Genomic DNA, 15,513 nt, shown 5'->3' with positions numbered 1-15,513 from the left:
GGATCCTCCATCTTTCAAGAAACTGTATTCTTGGATCTTGTAACAGTTGGCATGTAAAGGACTGTAATTTTTAAAAAGATAGTTTAGGAAATGCAGCAAAAATATTGAACTATCTTCCTAGAACTGTGGAAAAGTCAAATAAAAAACATTTGTGTCAGCATGGCTTCTCTGAATTATTGATAAGTACATGCCATCCATTTCTGTTTGTGAGTCAGAACCACTGACTTTGGTTTAAAGTATTTTCTTCGATATTCTTTGTTCTACATTAATTCAACTGTAACCTAATGAATGTAGGTACTACTTTATCTGAACCCTGGAATAATGGTTAAGTAGATGACATGATTAACAGAAGTAGCAGTATATTAAAATCTTGGAGATTAAAAATGAAAAATAAGTCAGAAATATAAAAAATTCAAATGAAAAGAGAGCTTAATTTCAACAATGAATTAAACAAGACTAAGCAAAGCTCACAGATACCTACATGGGAAAATGTAGGGTTTATTTCCAGAATAAAAGGACATAGTACTTGTAAACCAATTAGTGAATCCAGCTAGATCCAGACTCTGTATGTAACTACTTGGGAAGAAAGTAGAAATCAGAAGCATCTTAAGTTGAGACAAGACACCTCCTGACCAGATCTGATAAAAGGCAAATCATTAAAGCTGAGAAGTGTTGGAAGAGCCTGACAATTCAGCTGAACTTGATGCAATCGGTTGTTGTATCCTAGTAGTTAATCAGATTAGCTTGTGACCATTTATCATAAGCTGATAGTAACAACTGTGATAAAAATATGCCTTCTATGCAAATGAACCCTTTGATTTCAATGAGATACTAGTTCAGCTAAGCCATTCAGCCTTAATTCTGGTTACTAATGACTTTTTTTTTTTTAAAGTGGTGGAGTGGGGATCTAATGTCTTCAATATTGTTTGGAAATTACATGGCAGACATAAAATTGGTTGGGTTCCAAAACTGTACATTTCCATACCTTAATGTGTTTTGATTTCTTAAGTTTTTGAACGTAACTGAATTTCCTTGGCTAGTAATGCATGTCTTTGGGATAACTAACACATTACTGAATTTTTATCCATATATTACTGATATATACTCCATTTTAACTCCTGTTTAATTCAGATTTTTATCTAGGAATTTACTTATGTAGCTTGTGAGAAGTAATTTGACTAGTTATTTTGCAATGCAACAGTTAACTTATGGTTTATTATTTGATTTCCAGCTGTTTACCATTTAGTAATGATGCAGAGTCTAGTTTGCCATCTTCACCCAATCCTGAATCCAATTCTGAGCAAACAAGTAAATTTGGACTTTGTAATGCTGCTGGCAACCTTATCTGACGTTGAATAAAACCTTGTTTAGATGAAATTTGAGGTTGTTTAAATAGTTTTGCCAAAAAAGTCACATGGTAATTGTATGGAAAAAGCCAGTTTTGTGATATTAGGCTTACAGCAGCTTTATGGTATTTCTTTTGCTTTTCCCATGTAGTGTTTTGTAATGTAACGGCTCAGTTAATGTGAACTTTGACCTCATTCTGTTCTTAATTTGTTATGCCTAATAATGCACTTTGATTTCATTAGATTTTGTTGAAGGTTCACTGAATTATCCAGTTGCTGAATGAAGTCAGCTCTTTGAGTAAATCCTTTTGATTTATAGTCTTGTTAAGATATTTTATTTGATTTCAACTAATTTAGTTTTTAATTCACATCCTCCTCCCTCATTTTTTTTTGTTTTGGTATTTAAGTTGTTTTTCCAGATTCTGTACATTGACTTCTTTATACCTTCACTTTGTAATGAATAACTGCCTTGATGGGTGAATTTATGATTACAAAGTGGAGGAGAATGGAAGTATGAAAATAACTTTATTTTTATTTTGATAGTTATTGTTTTGCATTTAAAATGAAGATGCCAAATTCTTAATATGTCCAAAATTTCACCCAAATTTCCCTACCTTTATCAATTTGATATGTGACATTTAAGTTTGGTCCCTTTTGTGTTGCAGTACCAATGAGGTCTTTAGTTTCTGGGGTTTTCTTTCCCCCCAGTTTACCACAATCTCCAGGCAAATGTAGAGGCAACATAAAACAGCAGTTAAAACACAAAATTGACAACAAACAGAGAAGCTTTCTCTTGCCTGCAAATGATTACCCGCATAAAATTCATGCTTATCCATGCTCTATTTGTGTTATCTGAGCACACTATTGGTAGTCTTACAGCACCTCAGGAAAAAAAACGAATCCATTATTAATTATTAGAATTTTAGTATTCATACTTAAAATGGAAATAAACTCATATTCATATCAATTCAAATTATTTTTAAAGCTGAAGTTAAATATAAGTCACTCAGTGGCACTTCTTTGAAGCTGATTGGGGAAGGAAGCAGATAAAAGCTGGTGTGTAATACAGGCAGAATACTCACGGGAATAAACAATTAAGCTTAAGTGCTGGGTCATTCTCCAGTGAGCTAAGAGGTTTTGCAGAAGGTTGGCTAAAAAGTGGGATTTTGGAACGGGCCTTGTAGTTTGGTCAGTAATGGGAAGAGGGAGAGTTGTCTAAGGCAGAAGAAAAATTTGGTTTTAATTGAGTTGAAGATTCATTTGGGTGAACTGCAAGGTTGCTATATGGTTGTTAGGGGATTGTTGGGCATATGGTCCAGGAAATGTGAGTAAAGAATTTTACAAGAATTAATGATGATAGCTGCTTAAAGAGGTTGGGAATATTACCAAGAGTACTCAGATATAGCACTAACTTTGTTCAAAATCACTGTTATTTTTTCCCCTTTAACAGTGATCTTTTTAAAGCTATAGCATGAACTAGAGTATTGGATAAATGGGGCGTGACATCTAAGATTTATGGCTGTTACTGTGATTTCCTTGCTATTCTACTGTATCTCCTTTCTTTTTACAGTAGCATGCTCTGGAGTACTACAGCAGTATAGCTATTGAAGATGTTTCAGAAAGAGGGAAAAGAAACTTGAGTTCACTTTGTAGGTTTTATAAACTTGTGAAGAAAACCAAGGTTTGCTAAATGCAGAGCAAGGGTCAGTTTTTCTTCCCATCAACCATGGAAGATTTAACAGAGTCCAGTGTCTGCTCGTCTGCTCAACAGAGACGGTTGTTTTTATGAACTCATGCTATCTGATATTCAATACAGTTTCAGGTTGCCCATTATACACAAATTTATTGTTTATTGCCAAGACTAGTAAACATCACCCTGATAAAAACAATGCTTATAAATGGATGTGGGGATGGAGTTTTTTGACCTTCTTGTAATCTGAGAGGTCATTGTGATGGTAGGGGAGAACGAGGGAAGAAAACCAGACAAAAGAAGCTTTGCCTTTCTGATGAAGCCATGTGCTTTGATACATCCCTATTCCGGTATTGCAGAGCTCAACAATTCAAAAATGAATCAGGCTCCAAAAAATCATGAGATTGGCTTAAGTATCATCTCTCTAAAAATGATAAATTTGAGGATCTTTTTATTTGCCTTCTGTTATTTGATCCTTTAGAAGACACTCGTGTCATGTTTTCAAGCCTTTCTCTGTAACCATGAGGGCTAGACATTTAAAATTGCCAGAGTTGGCGACACTGCTACTGAGGACAGCATTTGAGCACATGGTTGAAGTTGGCATGTGCTTGAATGTTTCTTGAATAAGGATTATTTCCTGAATCCCTGCCCAGTTGATGAAACTGAATATTTACTTATTTGAATCCAATATATTTTTGTGAGTGAACCCTCTTGATACATTTATCTAGCTAAAATGATGGGTTCCCTTGGTCTCCTCTAACTGGTGGAGCTTATTTACACAGAAAATTACTGCTCGACAACCTCTTGTGTTAATCTACAGTGAATCAGCTTGCTATGGAGTAATGTCTCATATGGACACTGCTACAGCGCAGTGAGAGTTCTGGAGCGCAGCTCAGCATGCTACATAGCAGTACACTAAGGGTACGTCTACACTGCACGATTATTTCGAATTAGCTTAAACCGATATTACAAAACAGATCTAATAAAATCGGTTTAGCGCGTCCACAGTGGGATCACGAAATCGATTGTTTGCGTCCATGGTCCAAAGCTACCATCGATTTCAGGAGCGGTGCTGTTCCGTGAACCACGCAAGACACCGTGTATTAAGCTACAGACATTGGGCGCTCAGCCAAGAATGCAAATAGTTTTCAGAGACTGCTGTGGAGACTGGTAGCTGTAGTCCTCATTACCCCCTCCCTCCCTCCATGAGCATCCGTTTGAGTCTCTGGCTTCCCGTTACGGTTGTCACGCACCGCTGTGTATCCTGGAGTTTATTTTTCAAACGCTTTGGCATTTCCTGTTCTTTAACGGAGCTCTGATAAAACAGATTTGTCTCACCATACAGCGATCAGATCTAGTATCTCCCGTAAGGTTCAATGCAGGAGCTACTTTTGCATTTGAACTGCATCGCCACCCGTGCTGATCAGAGCTGGACACGTGAAAGCAGGAAATGTCATTCTAAAGGTCTCGGGGCTTTTCCTGTTTACCGGCACTCCGCATCCGAGTTCGGATTGCGGACCAGAGCGGTCAGTGGTGCACTGTGGGATACCTCTAGGAGGCCAATAATGTCGATTTCCGTCCACACGAACCCTAAAATCCGAGTTATCACTTTCGAATTTAGCGCTACTCTCTCTCGTCTGGGAGGAGTTCCGAAATCGATTTAAGGAGCCGTTTAACTCGATATTAATGATGACGTCGTGTGAACGGGTACAGCGTTAAATCGGTATATTGGCCATTAAACCGATTTAAAGTCGCAGTGTAGACCTGGCCTAAGCCATACTCTGGGGCCATCTCTGCGCTATAGTAGCATCCATGCAAGACTGCTGCTCAGGAAGCTGGTGCTGTAGATTCACATCCTGGCTTGCAGCATGGTAACTTGCTATGTAGAGAAGCCCCCAGACAGGTGCCAGTAAACTTCTTCCAGCTCTTACGCATAGAGCCCTGCAAATCTGCGCATAGCCGCATCATACCATCATGGTCTGAATAGCCACAGACCATGTTTATGGTTCATGGACTGGATGCAGATACAAATTTTATATCTGCACAGGGCTTTACATATGCACTCTGTCAGCTCCTCTACTTGCTTTTCCATCTTGGAAGCAGTCGTGTCAGTGCTTATCTCCAATAAACCTGTTAGTTGTTTTTCAGAGTCTGGTTTTCTGAAGGAAAACACCTTAAAATTAGTCTGTAATGGCACATTGAAAGCTCAGAGAAAGAATAATTGCCCTCAAGTTAAAAAAAAAAAAAAAAGTGTCTGTCTGTCTCTCTCTCTCTCTCTTTTATATATATATATATATATATATATTTAAAAAGAGAGACTTATATGTATATATAAATATATAGCCTTAAGACAGTCTGATTCCTTAAAGTGGAGGAAAAAATGATTATGAATCAGTTAAGTCGTTAATATTTTTCTTTGTAAGTCTGTAATTTGAATAGAATACAAATAAATTCCAAATGCTTTTGGGATATCCTTAACGTGTTATTTTACTAGTATGTTAAGGCTTTAAAAGAATCTATTAGAAATATGGCAGCTCTAGAGGTTTTCTCTGGAAAGCAATAGACAGCAACAAGTAGTAGACTGCAGTTAAGCTCCATAATTGTAGATATATCTGCAGTAATCAGTTCATGTTACGTATTGTAAACCATTGCAGTAATTTCTCTGTTACTAACAAAGTATTGCTCCAGACTCAAAGGCAAATCCTCTTCCTGTCTTACAGATTAACAGAAATATGCATTGCTATAATATCATATTGGAATTGATGAAGTGGAAATATAGATGAAGACAGTCTGAAGAAGATTTTACATAAAATATAGTTTCATCCAACTCCCCAACTGAGGTAAGGTGAATCCAAAAAATCCCTAACCCACCTAAGTTATAAGAGTAATAAGTGTATTGTTAAACCTTATTTATTTATTTATTTTAAGGAACATAAACATTTTCAGACAAACCATATTCCCCATTAAGTGTAATATTGGATATGGAGTACTATATCCGCTTTCCTTCTGTGCCTCTGTTCCAACTCTGAAAAATTAACCAAATTAAAAAATATTAACCCACTTACACAGTTTTCCTTCCTTGGAAAACAAAAATTGCATTATCACATCAGACTAAAAGTCCGTCTAGTCTGGTGTGATATCTCTGATGGTGATCAGTACCAGATGCCTCAGTAGAAGGTCCATAGCATCTATAACACTGTTGGATACCATGTCTGTGGGGCAAGTTTCTTCCTATACCCTGATGTAATAATTGATTTGCATGAAAATTTATAAGACTTATAAATGTTTCTCCTAGCTGATGTTACTGTAGTTATTCTTACTAGCCACATCTAATTTTTTTTTAATCCTACTAAGTTTTTGGCCATTGAGTCATTGAGTTCCACAGGTTAATTATGCATGCTGTAAATAGTTTTTTTTCTTTACTCAGTTTTAGATATGCTGCTTTTTAATTTCATTGTTTTTTTTAAATTGTATGTTGAGGTGTTAAGCGGAAGTACCCAGATGACCTGCTCTGTTCTATTACTTTACATACCTCTATCCTTTCACTTCGTATGCATCTCCTCAATAAACTACCTAGTCCTAATTTTCTTATTTTCTCACTGTATGGAACTCTTTACAAGCCTGCAGTCATTTCTGTTGCTCTGTATAGCCATTTTTCTGTTTCTGTTATGTAATCTGTGAGATGGCATGACCAGTGCTGACTCAATTTTGATTCAAAGTAAGGGAGGACTAAGAATTTGTTTAGTGGCATTGTAACATTTTAAGTTTCTTTCTTAATACAGTCTAACTTTCTGTTTGTTTTTTTTACCACTGCCGGTCATTGAGTAGATGTTTTCATTGAACTGATCAGAGTGTTGAGTAGACCTTCTTTCTGAATGAGTAGAATTAATTAGAACATTATTTGTATTTCTTTTCATGGAACTTCATCTGAAATTATCACCTAAAACCTGAATGGCTGTGATAGATCCATATATACCATAATCACTACATTATAAACCATCGTAATTATGAAAGTTTATTAGTCTTGGTGCAAAATGTTCTTGCTCATGTTTACCGCTATTGATGATATAAACGAATGATATTTTGTTTGTCCCTGCTCCAATTTTTTTTAAAAAAAAAAGCTGACGTGAGTAGTTTCTTTTGTTGAAAGGATAAATTTGTCCATGTTACAGAGCTGAGGTAAGAAGAAATACATATGAAAAGCATAGTTCTATATTTAGTATTTCCTGCCCGTTAGTTTTTCTCACTGAGACAACTTATGCTGCCTTTATGGGGGCATTTTATAACGCTGGCAGCTGTTCCTCCGGTGGCTCTATTGATGCCTGACAATGAGGCTCAGAGTGGGCAATTTACCACTGCCTCATGGACAAAAATCTTTGAGATAAAGTCTTTGGCTAGGAAGTTGAGACCTCAAATAATTCAGTTCTTTTATATAACTTAGAAATATAGCCAAGAATGGGAATCTAATACAATTCTTCTTAGAAAGTATCATTTTAAGTGATTTCTCCCTTTTTTGATTTTGAGCAATAGATCAGGAGAAAATAGCCTAACATCCTGGCATGTTTCAGGACTCTATCCTGAAACCTTAAAAAAAAAAAAAAAAAGTATTGACCCTACTTCACGCCTCTATTGGTTTTTAGTAGCTTCACTGTTGCTTACTAAGACAGTGGTAGCAGGAGCTGAGGCAGTGCCTGAACTTCTAGAAGGTACTGTCATGGCACCTTGGCCCTTTCTTTCTTCACATCCCAACAGGAACAACAATGATCAGGACTCCCTTCGGAGATTTATGACATCAGACTTCTTCACTTCCCTCAAAGAGATACTCCTGAGGGCATTCTGTGCCAAAAAATTTTAAATTTCTGCACCAATAAATTTAAAATTCTGTGCACAGTATTTTAAAATTTTGCAAAATTCATTGTTTTATTTATCAATAAATAAATGCAGAGGCTCCAGCATGGCAGTCAGGAGCACAAGCCACTGGCTGTACAAAGGTGAGAGATCACCCTTCAGCCTCCCCATCCTCCACCCCTGGGACACAGACTCAGTGCTGAGGCTGCACCTGACTCTGATACACCACAAGGCCTGGGCCTGCCCTGCCCCTCTGTACCAGGTGCCCCAGGTGTGGGCAGGCAGGCTCATCTAGGCAGGATCCAAGTGTGAAGGGCTCAGTGTGGGGAAGGATCCAGGTGTGTGGTGATTCTGTGTGGGATAGTCTGCGTGCGGAGGTGGGGTCTAGATGTGGGAGGATCTGCATGCATAGAGGCTTGTGAGGGGGCAGTGTCCAGATGTAGGGGCAATGGGACTCTGCAGGGGTTTCCAGGTGAAGTTGGTTAGGGCTCAGCAGAGGGGTCTGGGTGTGGGAGTCTTGGGAGGGGTGTCTAGGTGCTGGGGTAGTGGGGCTTGGTGGGGTGGGGGTCTAGGTGCAGCTAGTTGGGGGTCTGGATGTGGGGACTCAGGGTGATGCAGAGGGTTGTGCATCAGGGTGAGGGTTTGAGTGCAAGGAGCTCAGTGGGGGTGAAGGGGTGGGAGTCCAGAGGCAGGGGATCTGGGTGCAAGGCATCTCCAGATACAGTGGTTGAGGTTCAATGGGGTGGGGTTTGGGTATGGAGGGCTAGGGGGGTTCTGGATATACCAGGTGAAGCTTGGCAGAGGTGTCTAGGTAAGGAAGGTCCAGATGCGCAGTGGTTGAGTGGATGGGTGAGCAGCTCCCTTTACAGTGACCCTTCCTCCCAGAGCTGAGGAGCGATGGGGGCAGGAAGTGGGAGAGGATGCTGACCTTCCTGCAGCTGGGAGAGGTTTCTGGGGGTAGGTCTGACACAGCCCCAGCCATTCTTTGCAGGGGAAGAGGAAGTCCCGTCCTCTCCTGCTTCCAGCCCCGCTGGGACTAGCAGCTGATCCCAGCTCAGAGTAGGAGCACCTGGATGGGGTGTCTCCTGCCCCGTGGTGATTTACCTGTCTGTCACTTGCTCTGGGTGCCTGAAATGATGTACTTGCGCTGCTAGGGAGCAGTCCATGACTGCTCTTGCAGCTTCCCTTTGCTTCCCTGTCAGAAAGTCATTTTTCTGCAGGGAAGCAAAGAAATCTGCAGGGGACATGAATTCGGCGCACATGCAATGGTGCAAAATTCCCCCAGGAGCAAAGGGAGAAAGAATATTTCTGATGTCACATTCCTCTCACAAACCCACCTGGCATATTGTTTGTATGTCTCCTTTCTAACAACACTCCCTCTACTACTTAGTGCAGCATCTGCTTCTATTACCAACACTGAGACCAGTACCAGATTGGGTCAAACAGACTTGTCACGCGCTGGCAACTGGTACAACCCACCTCCCATCCAGCGAAGTACACTTCATAACCTGTTTTGTCACATAGTTCAGATTGAAAGGAATCACAGAAGGGACAGTTAGCACAGACCTGGAAAGCCTGATACAAGATACCGTCTGCTGATTCACTGCTCAGCATCAGGACCTTTTAACAAGTAAGAAATGGATGCAACAAAGCCACAAGAACTGAAGCTCATGCTGAATAATGCAAGATGAGTGGTCAACAACTAGCAAACAGTATTTATCACGAAGGAAGTTCCTGGTATAGCCAGCATCACCAAACCTGTCTGGGTGATGACATGATCCAAATGTTAGCCGACCCTCATCATGGTATTGAGCTCACCACAGATCTTAAACTTTTTCCTCTAATTTTAAAACCAAAATGCTATCTTGGGTAATACAAGGTCACTTGAATTTATTCCTCTTGCAATTGAAACCAGAGCCAAAGCTAACATAAATTTCATGCTCATTTACAGACCACCAAAGACTAAAAGGGTTCATAAAGGAGATCATGGACACTACATATGAGTACCGAATGGCTCTTGGTACTGAGACTCTGGTCTCTAGATTACCATTGCTTCCCAGTACTACAAGATTCTCTGCCTTTTTCTATGGCCCTCCCCCTTTGGAGGACATTGAGGAGGATGAAGGAGACATTTAATAAGTCTCCTTTTTATCAGTGCACAGTTCCCCACCACATCTGTACAGGAACCCATACTTTAACAAGGATGCTTGTCCATGAACAGAGATGATGGGATTAGTCCAAGGTGCCATCCCCTCTCATGTGTGGGCCCCCCAATCACCATGCTGGGATCCTTGGTCGACATATTGGTTGCCGTTTACCAGACTTCCAGCTCCATTACAACAAGCAGCTAGGGATACATGGTCTCCTCTGCCAAACTCCCAACACAAGGAGACCTTTGAAAAACAGGAAACTAGGGTGGATAAGGGGGCCACCCCTCAAAAACCTATTTCATCCTTGTCCCAGGACCAGACTGTCATGCCTCCACCATCATTGATGACCACTGATTTTCACCAATTCCAGGACTTTGTGAAAAGGGTGACTGATGCCCTTCAGATACCTCTTGAGGAAGTAAAAGACTCACAACACAAGCTCCTCTATATTCTGCAGACAGCAACTCTGGGTTGCAAAACACTTTAATAACGTGCTCCTCAATCCAGCCAAGATGGTGTGGCAAACTCCTGCCACCATCTTGAAAATGGGTGGATAAGAAATATGTTCCTCCCAGGGACTCAGAATTTTTGTTTCTCCTCAGTTCCCTGGTAGTGGATGCTGTAAATGAGAGGGGTAAGCAGCATTACTCTAGGTTTGCCTCCTTATGGTAAGGACCAGAAAGAGGTTAGATCTTTTTGGCAGCAATGTTACCCAGGGTTATCTAAGCCAAAAACTGTGGTAACTAATCTCTGTGTTCCAAGCCACGTCAGGAAATAAATCAGTGGGGAACATAGCACCTCTGTCTGATAAATGATTGGCACACACAAGTGCTTCCATCCAAAAATCCTTGTTTTTATTGAGTACAAAGCACACATCTAAAATAACAATAGCTAGAGCATCCCAGAATATAGTTATCCAAAGTCTAAGTTGGTGTCAGCAGCAGGTTTCCGGTGGCCAGCCTTCCTCCTGGCTGCTGAGGGGGATTGTCAGTGTCATCTTGCTCATGGAAAATCCAAACATTTCCAAAGTATACACTCTCACTAAACTCTTAATAGATTTCTCCAAACAAAGCACGTAGCCTATTAGAAGTTATTTTGAGTTAACAATTTCCCTAACAACTTCAAAGAACTCATAATTTCTACTTAGTGCTCCAGCAAGAACTTATAATTACAGATACCCACACTCAAGGTCACCTATTCTTGTTAGTAACACTGCAGCTGAGCAGCCTTTTTTGTCTGCCTAAGCAAGGCCAAATTCTTTCTCGCTGCATGGTGTCCTCGCTTCCAGCTTAAGGTGGCAAAGTACACAAGATGGCTGCAGGTTATGTCAATTCTGGGTTATGTCAATTCAAGGTTATATTAAATTCAGTTTTTTCACAACAGCAAGACTTACTCTCATGCAACTTCCACAGCTTTCGTCAAGAACATTCCAGTGTCTGAGATATACAGAGCTGCTACTGTAGCATTAGTGCCTACTTTTTCTAAACACTATGCTTTGTTCCATGCTGTCAAATTTGAGGCAGTGTTTGGTACTGCTATACTGTCTTCAGTCTTAAGGCTTATCTACACTATACAATTAAGTCGACCTATGTTACGTCAGTTTACAGCCACTGCAGTAATTACTGTAGTTTTTCATGTCCACACTACCCTCCTTCTATCGGTGGTGTACATTCTTACCAGAAGTGCTTGCACCAACTTAAGAGGGGCAGTCTTGTGGGGGCCGAGAGCCCAGGCTATCAGCTCCCTGCAGGGACCAACAGCTGGGCTCTAGTAGGGAACTGAGAGACTTTGTGGCAGCCGGGCTCTAGCTGGTTAGCTCTGCAGGGAGCTGAGAGCCAGGGCGGCAGCTGAGCTTAAAACTGGAGTCCCCTATCCCTCATGAGGTGACAGCCTGCACTGAGAGTCCAGTGTGGGGTTGACAGACAGAGCCTACCAGCTTTTCTTGTCAATTTCACAACTGCCTCAGACTCAGAGCAGCACCAGGGCTCTCAGCTGAAGTTGTCAAATTGACAAGAAAGGCTGGTAGGCTCCATGCTGTGAAATTGAGCCCGGGCTGTCACCCCAGGGTGGGGGACAGGGACTCGAGCTGTGAGTCTGGTTCTGGGCTCAGTTTCGTAGTAGGGAGCCTATCACCCTTTTCAATTTCACAGCTGCAGCCCTGAACCCTGTGCTGCAGAGAGGAGGTGTGAAATTGACAAGAATGACAGCCAACAGCTGATATAAGTATAATGCAGGGTGTGCATGGATACTGCATTGCCCTAGCTACACCGATATAAGCGCTACAACTCTCGTGGAGATGAAGTTATTCTGTCAGTGTCGTGGGGCACTTAGATCGGTGGGAGCAAGGCTGTCGTGTAGACACAGACATGGTTAGGTTAGCGTAAGATGACTTACATCGACCTAATTCTGTAGTGTGGACAAACCCCTAGACTCAGTTCTGAAGCTCCCTCCTTCCTGCTTGGGCATCACCTGATGTGAAACATCCATATGGACACTATTCGAAGAAGAGGTTACTCACCTTGTGCAGTAACTGTGGTTCTTTGAGATGTCTTCCTATGGGTGCTCCAGGACCCTCTCTCCTTCCCCTCTGCTTTGGACTGTTCATTGTTGGACAATCAGATAAAGAAGAACCTGAGAGTGGCTTGCCTGTGCAGTTCTGTGTACCCTTTTGGTGGGGCGCGAGGTTGTGTAAAGTTTGTGCACAGGCCAAGTGGACACGGCTAATGGAAAATTTCCAGTCAAAGTCTCCAGATGAGAAGCTGCAGAAAAGTGATATTTGTTCTCTTCAGACTAGAGAGAGATCTATTGAACTGTTGTCACTACTCTTCGTTGAGTGATGAATCAGTCTGTGCCACATGGATTTTGGAGAATACTCTGCCCACACTCCATTCAGTTTGTTTCCTTTCAGAGCCAAAGCGAAGTTATTAGAGTGGAGATTTTTGATGTTGATTTGCCTCTACCTTGAAAATGTTCTTACAGCTGTATTTTAAAGTGAAGAACGGAGCATTCTCTGTTTCACTATAACATCCACCTATTCAATATTGTACCTTTTAAGAACTGAAGGGAAAATACTCATAGGTTTCCAGATTTGTGCAGGAGCAATTAACATTACTAATAAATATTTAGTGCCATAACTCGGCAGTATGGTTCAGATGTGGCCTTTAGCCAAAGGATTTACAATCTAAAGTAGCAAGTAGAGAACTTGAAGAAAAAGGAGAGAGCTAGGGAAAGAAAGACGTTAATATTGTTGTATAATATGGGAAATGAACTTTAACGTGTCATGAGATTTGTCTGTATGATTCCATTTTCTTGGGACATATCCGTGAGTTCACAGTTTTTTAAATAGCAATGCTTTCGGGGGCTACACCATGCACCCTTATTCATGCTGGAATCGGAGTATAAAAGAGGATTGTTCCCAAGGATTATTTTGTTCTTTCATTTGTTCCCTCAAACTGTTTTTAGTGGAAGAAACATCTGGAGTCACTTGATCAAATCTGTTGCTTAATACCCAGTACGGTTGATATCAAAAAGCTCTTTGATTCTTTCACGAAAAATGGGTTCCTCAGGCTCAACATAATTGTATTGAAGATCTGCATCACTTCCCGGTCAAAGTTAGGTGATGAAGTCGGTGCTAATAAATACTCTGTGCTGAATCTTGCCTGGTGTTCCTAACTGTGTTAGTGGGAGACAGTATAAAAAAAAAATAAATGAAGAGATGACTGTGACGTTACCTGGGGTACAGACTGGACTGATGGACAGATATGTCTCTTCAGTTCGCCAACCTGGGTTGTCTTTTACACTGCTTTGCCGTGAGAGCACCCAATCCTGATCTGCTCTCGTACAGCCTTCAGCATGTAAGGTACGCTGAGTTATATTGTATGAGTGCTATAGCCCCCAGTCATGAATTACGTTGCAATGCAACACCAGCAAACTCCTAGTCCCAGACTTTCCCCCAGAAATGTTCATTTTGTACCGCCCAGCACCTGTGATCCCTCTGAACTGTGCGGTTTGGTGGCCACCCAGGAGTGATTCAAGGGCTGTGTACTTGATTAGCAGAGCCGTGCACATCCGGCAGCATGTGTTCAGGTGCCCCTCCCTCTCCCCCACTTTGCAGCCATGTTGCTCCTGCAGCTGCTCCTGGGACCCTCCTGCTGGCTGTGCAGAGTAGGGGGGAGGGGGCAGGGAGGTGCTGATTTCAGGGTGTCCCCCTTCCCCTGCACCCCATCTCCACAGAGCAGGGGTGAGGGGACGGGGTTCAGGACTCAAGCAGGAGAGCGCTGCTGTGGTCTGAGGTCTGAACCAGTCTTCGGAGTGAGTGTCTTAAAGAGACAGCACATGGTCTCTAAGACTTCCCCAGCAGTCAGCTCACAAAGTCTCTGTCTCTCTCTCCCCGCCTTCCCCCCCCCCACCTTGTACCCCATCTCTGCAGAGCAAGGGAGGGAGAACATGGTTTAGGAGAAGAGCTTTCAGTGAGTGCTGTAAAGAGACAACGCACAGACCTTCCAGAAGCTTCCCCAGCAACCAGCGCACACACTGTCTGTCTCTCTCTCGCATACGCGCGCGCGTACACACACTCTCTCTCTCTCACCCACACCCTGTCACACAGAGGCTGTCTCTCTCTTACACACATGCTCTGTCTCTCTCTCTCTCACACACACACACATACACACAGTCTCTTTTTGTCTCTCTCTCTCTCTCTGTCACACACACACACACACAGAGTCTCTTTTTGTCTCTCTCTCTCTCTCACACACACACACACTGTCTCTCTCTCTCTCTCTCACACACACACACACACACACTGTCTCTCTCTCTCTCTCTCACACACACACACACACACACACTGTCTCTCTCTCTCTCTCACACACACACACTGTCTCTCTCTCTCTCTCTCTCACACAACACCAACAACGGGTTCTCTCCTCTTCACACACAACACAAAACACAGTCTCTCTCTACACACACACACACACACACAGCCCACTTTAGTCTCTTCTACACACACATTCCCTCTCCTTCTTCCACACACAAGTTTCTTCTCTCTTCACACACCACACACAACACACCGTCTCTTCTCTCTCCCCCCACACACAAGTCCTCACACCAACACACACACAGTCTCTCTCTCTTAAACCACACACACACACACACAGTTCTCACACACACACTCTCTCTCTTACCACACAACACTCTCCTTCACACCCATCACATCACACGTCGTCTCTCTCTCTCTCACACACACCACTCTCTCTCTCTCTCACACACCACACTCACACACTCTCTCTCTCTCACACACACATCACACACACACTCTCTCACACACACAACCTCACACTCACACTGTCTCTCTCTTCTCACACAGCACCACACACTCACACTCACATGTTCTCCTATCTCACACACTTCACACTCCACCACACTGTCTCATTCACACACACCACTCTCTCTCTCTTCTCCTCTTCTCACACCACACAACATC

The 15,513-nt window shown here is 42.1% G+C and overlaps 1 protein-coding gene across 1 annotated transcript in view; it reads left to right on the top strand.

The window, feature by feature from the left end:
• The window catches only part of BMPR1A (bone morphogenetic protein receptor type 1A), a 189,149-nt gene that overhangs the window by 56,904 nt on the left and 116,732 nt on the right, over window positions 1-15,513 (top strand). Inside the window, exon 2 of the mRNA XM_075072542.1 lies at window positions 5,757-5,876. The gene's annotated coding sequence lies outside the window, so the exon portion shown is untranslated. The remainder of the gene's footprint in view (window positions 1-5,756; window positions 5,877-15,513) is intronic.

This window comes from Chelonoidis abingdonii, chromosome 15, assembly GCF_003597395.2.
Source record: "Chelonoidis abingdonii isolate Lonesome George chromosome 15, CheloAbing_2.0, whole genome shotgun sequence".
Taxonomy (NCBI): Eukaryota; Metazoa; Chordata; order Testudines; family Testudinidae; genus Chelonoidis; species Chelonoidis abingdonii.
This window is presented reverse-complemented; position numbering and strand designations above follow the sequence as displayed.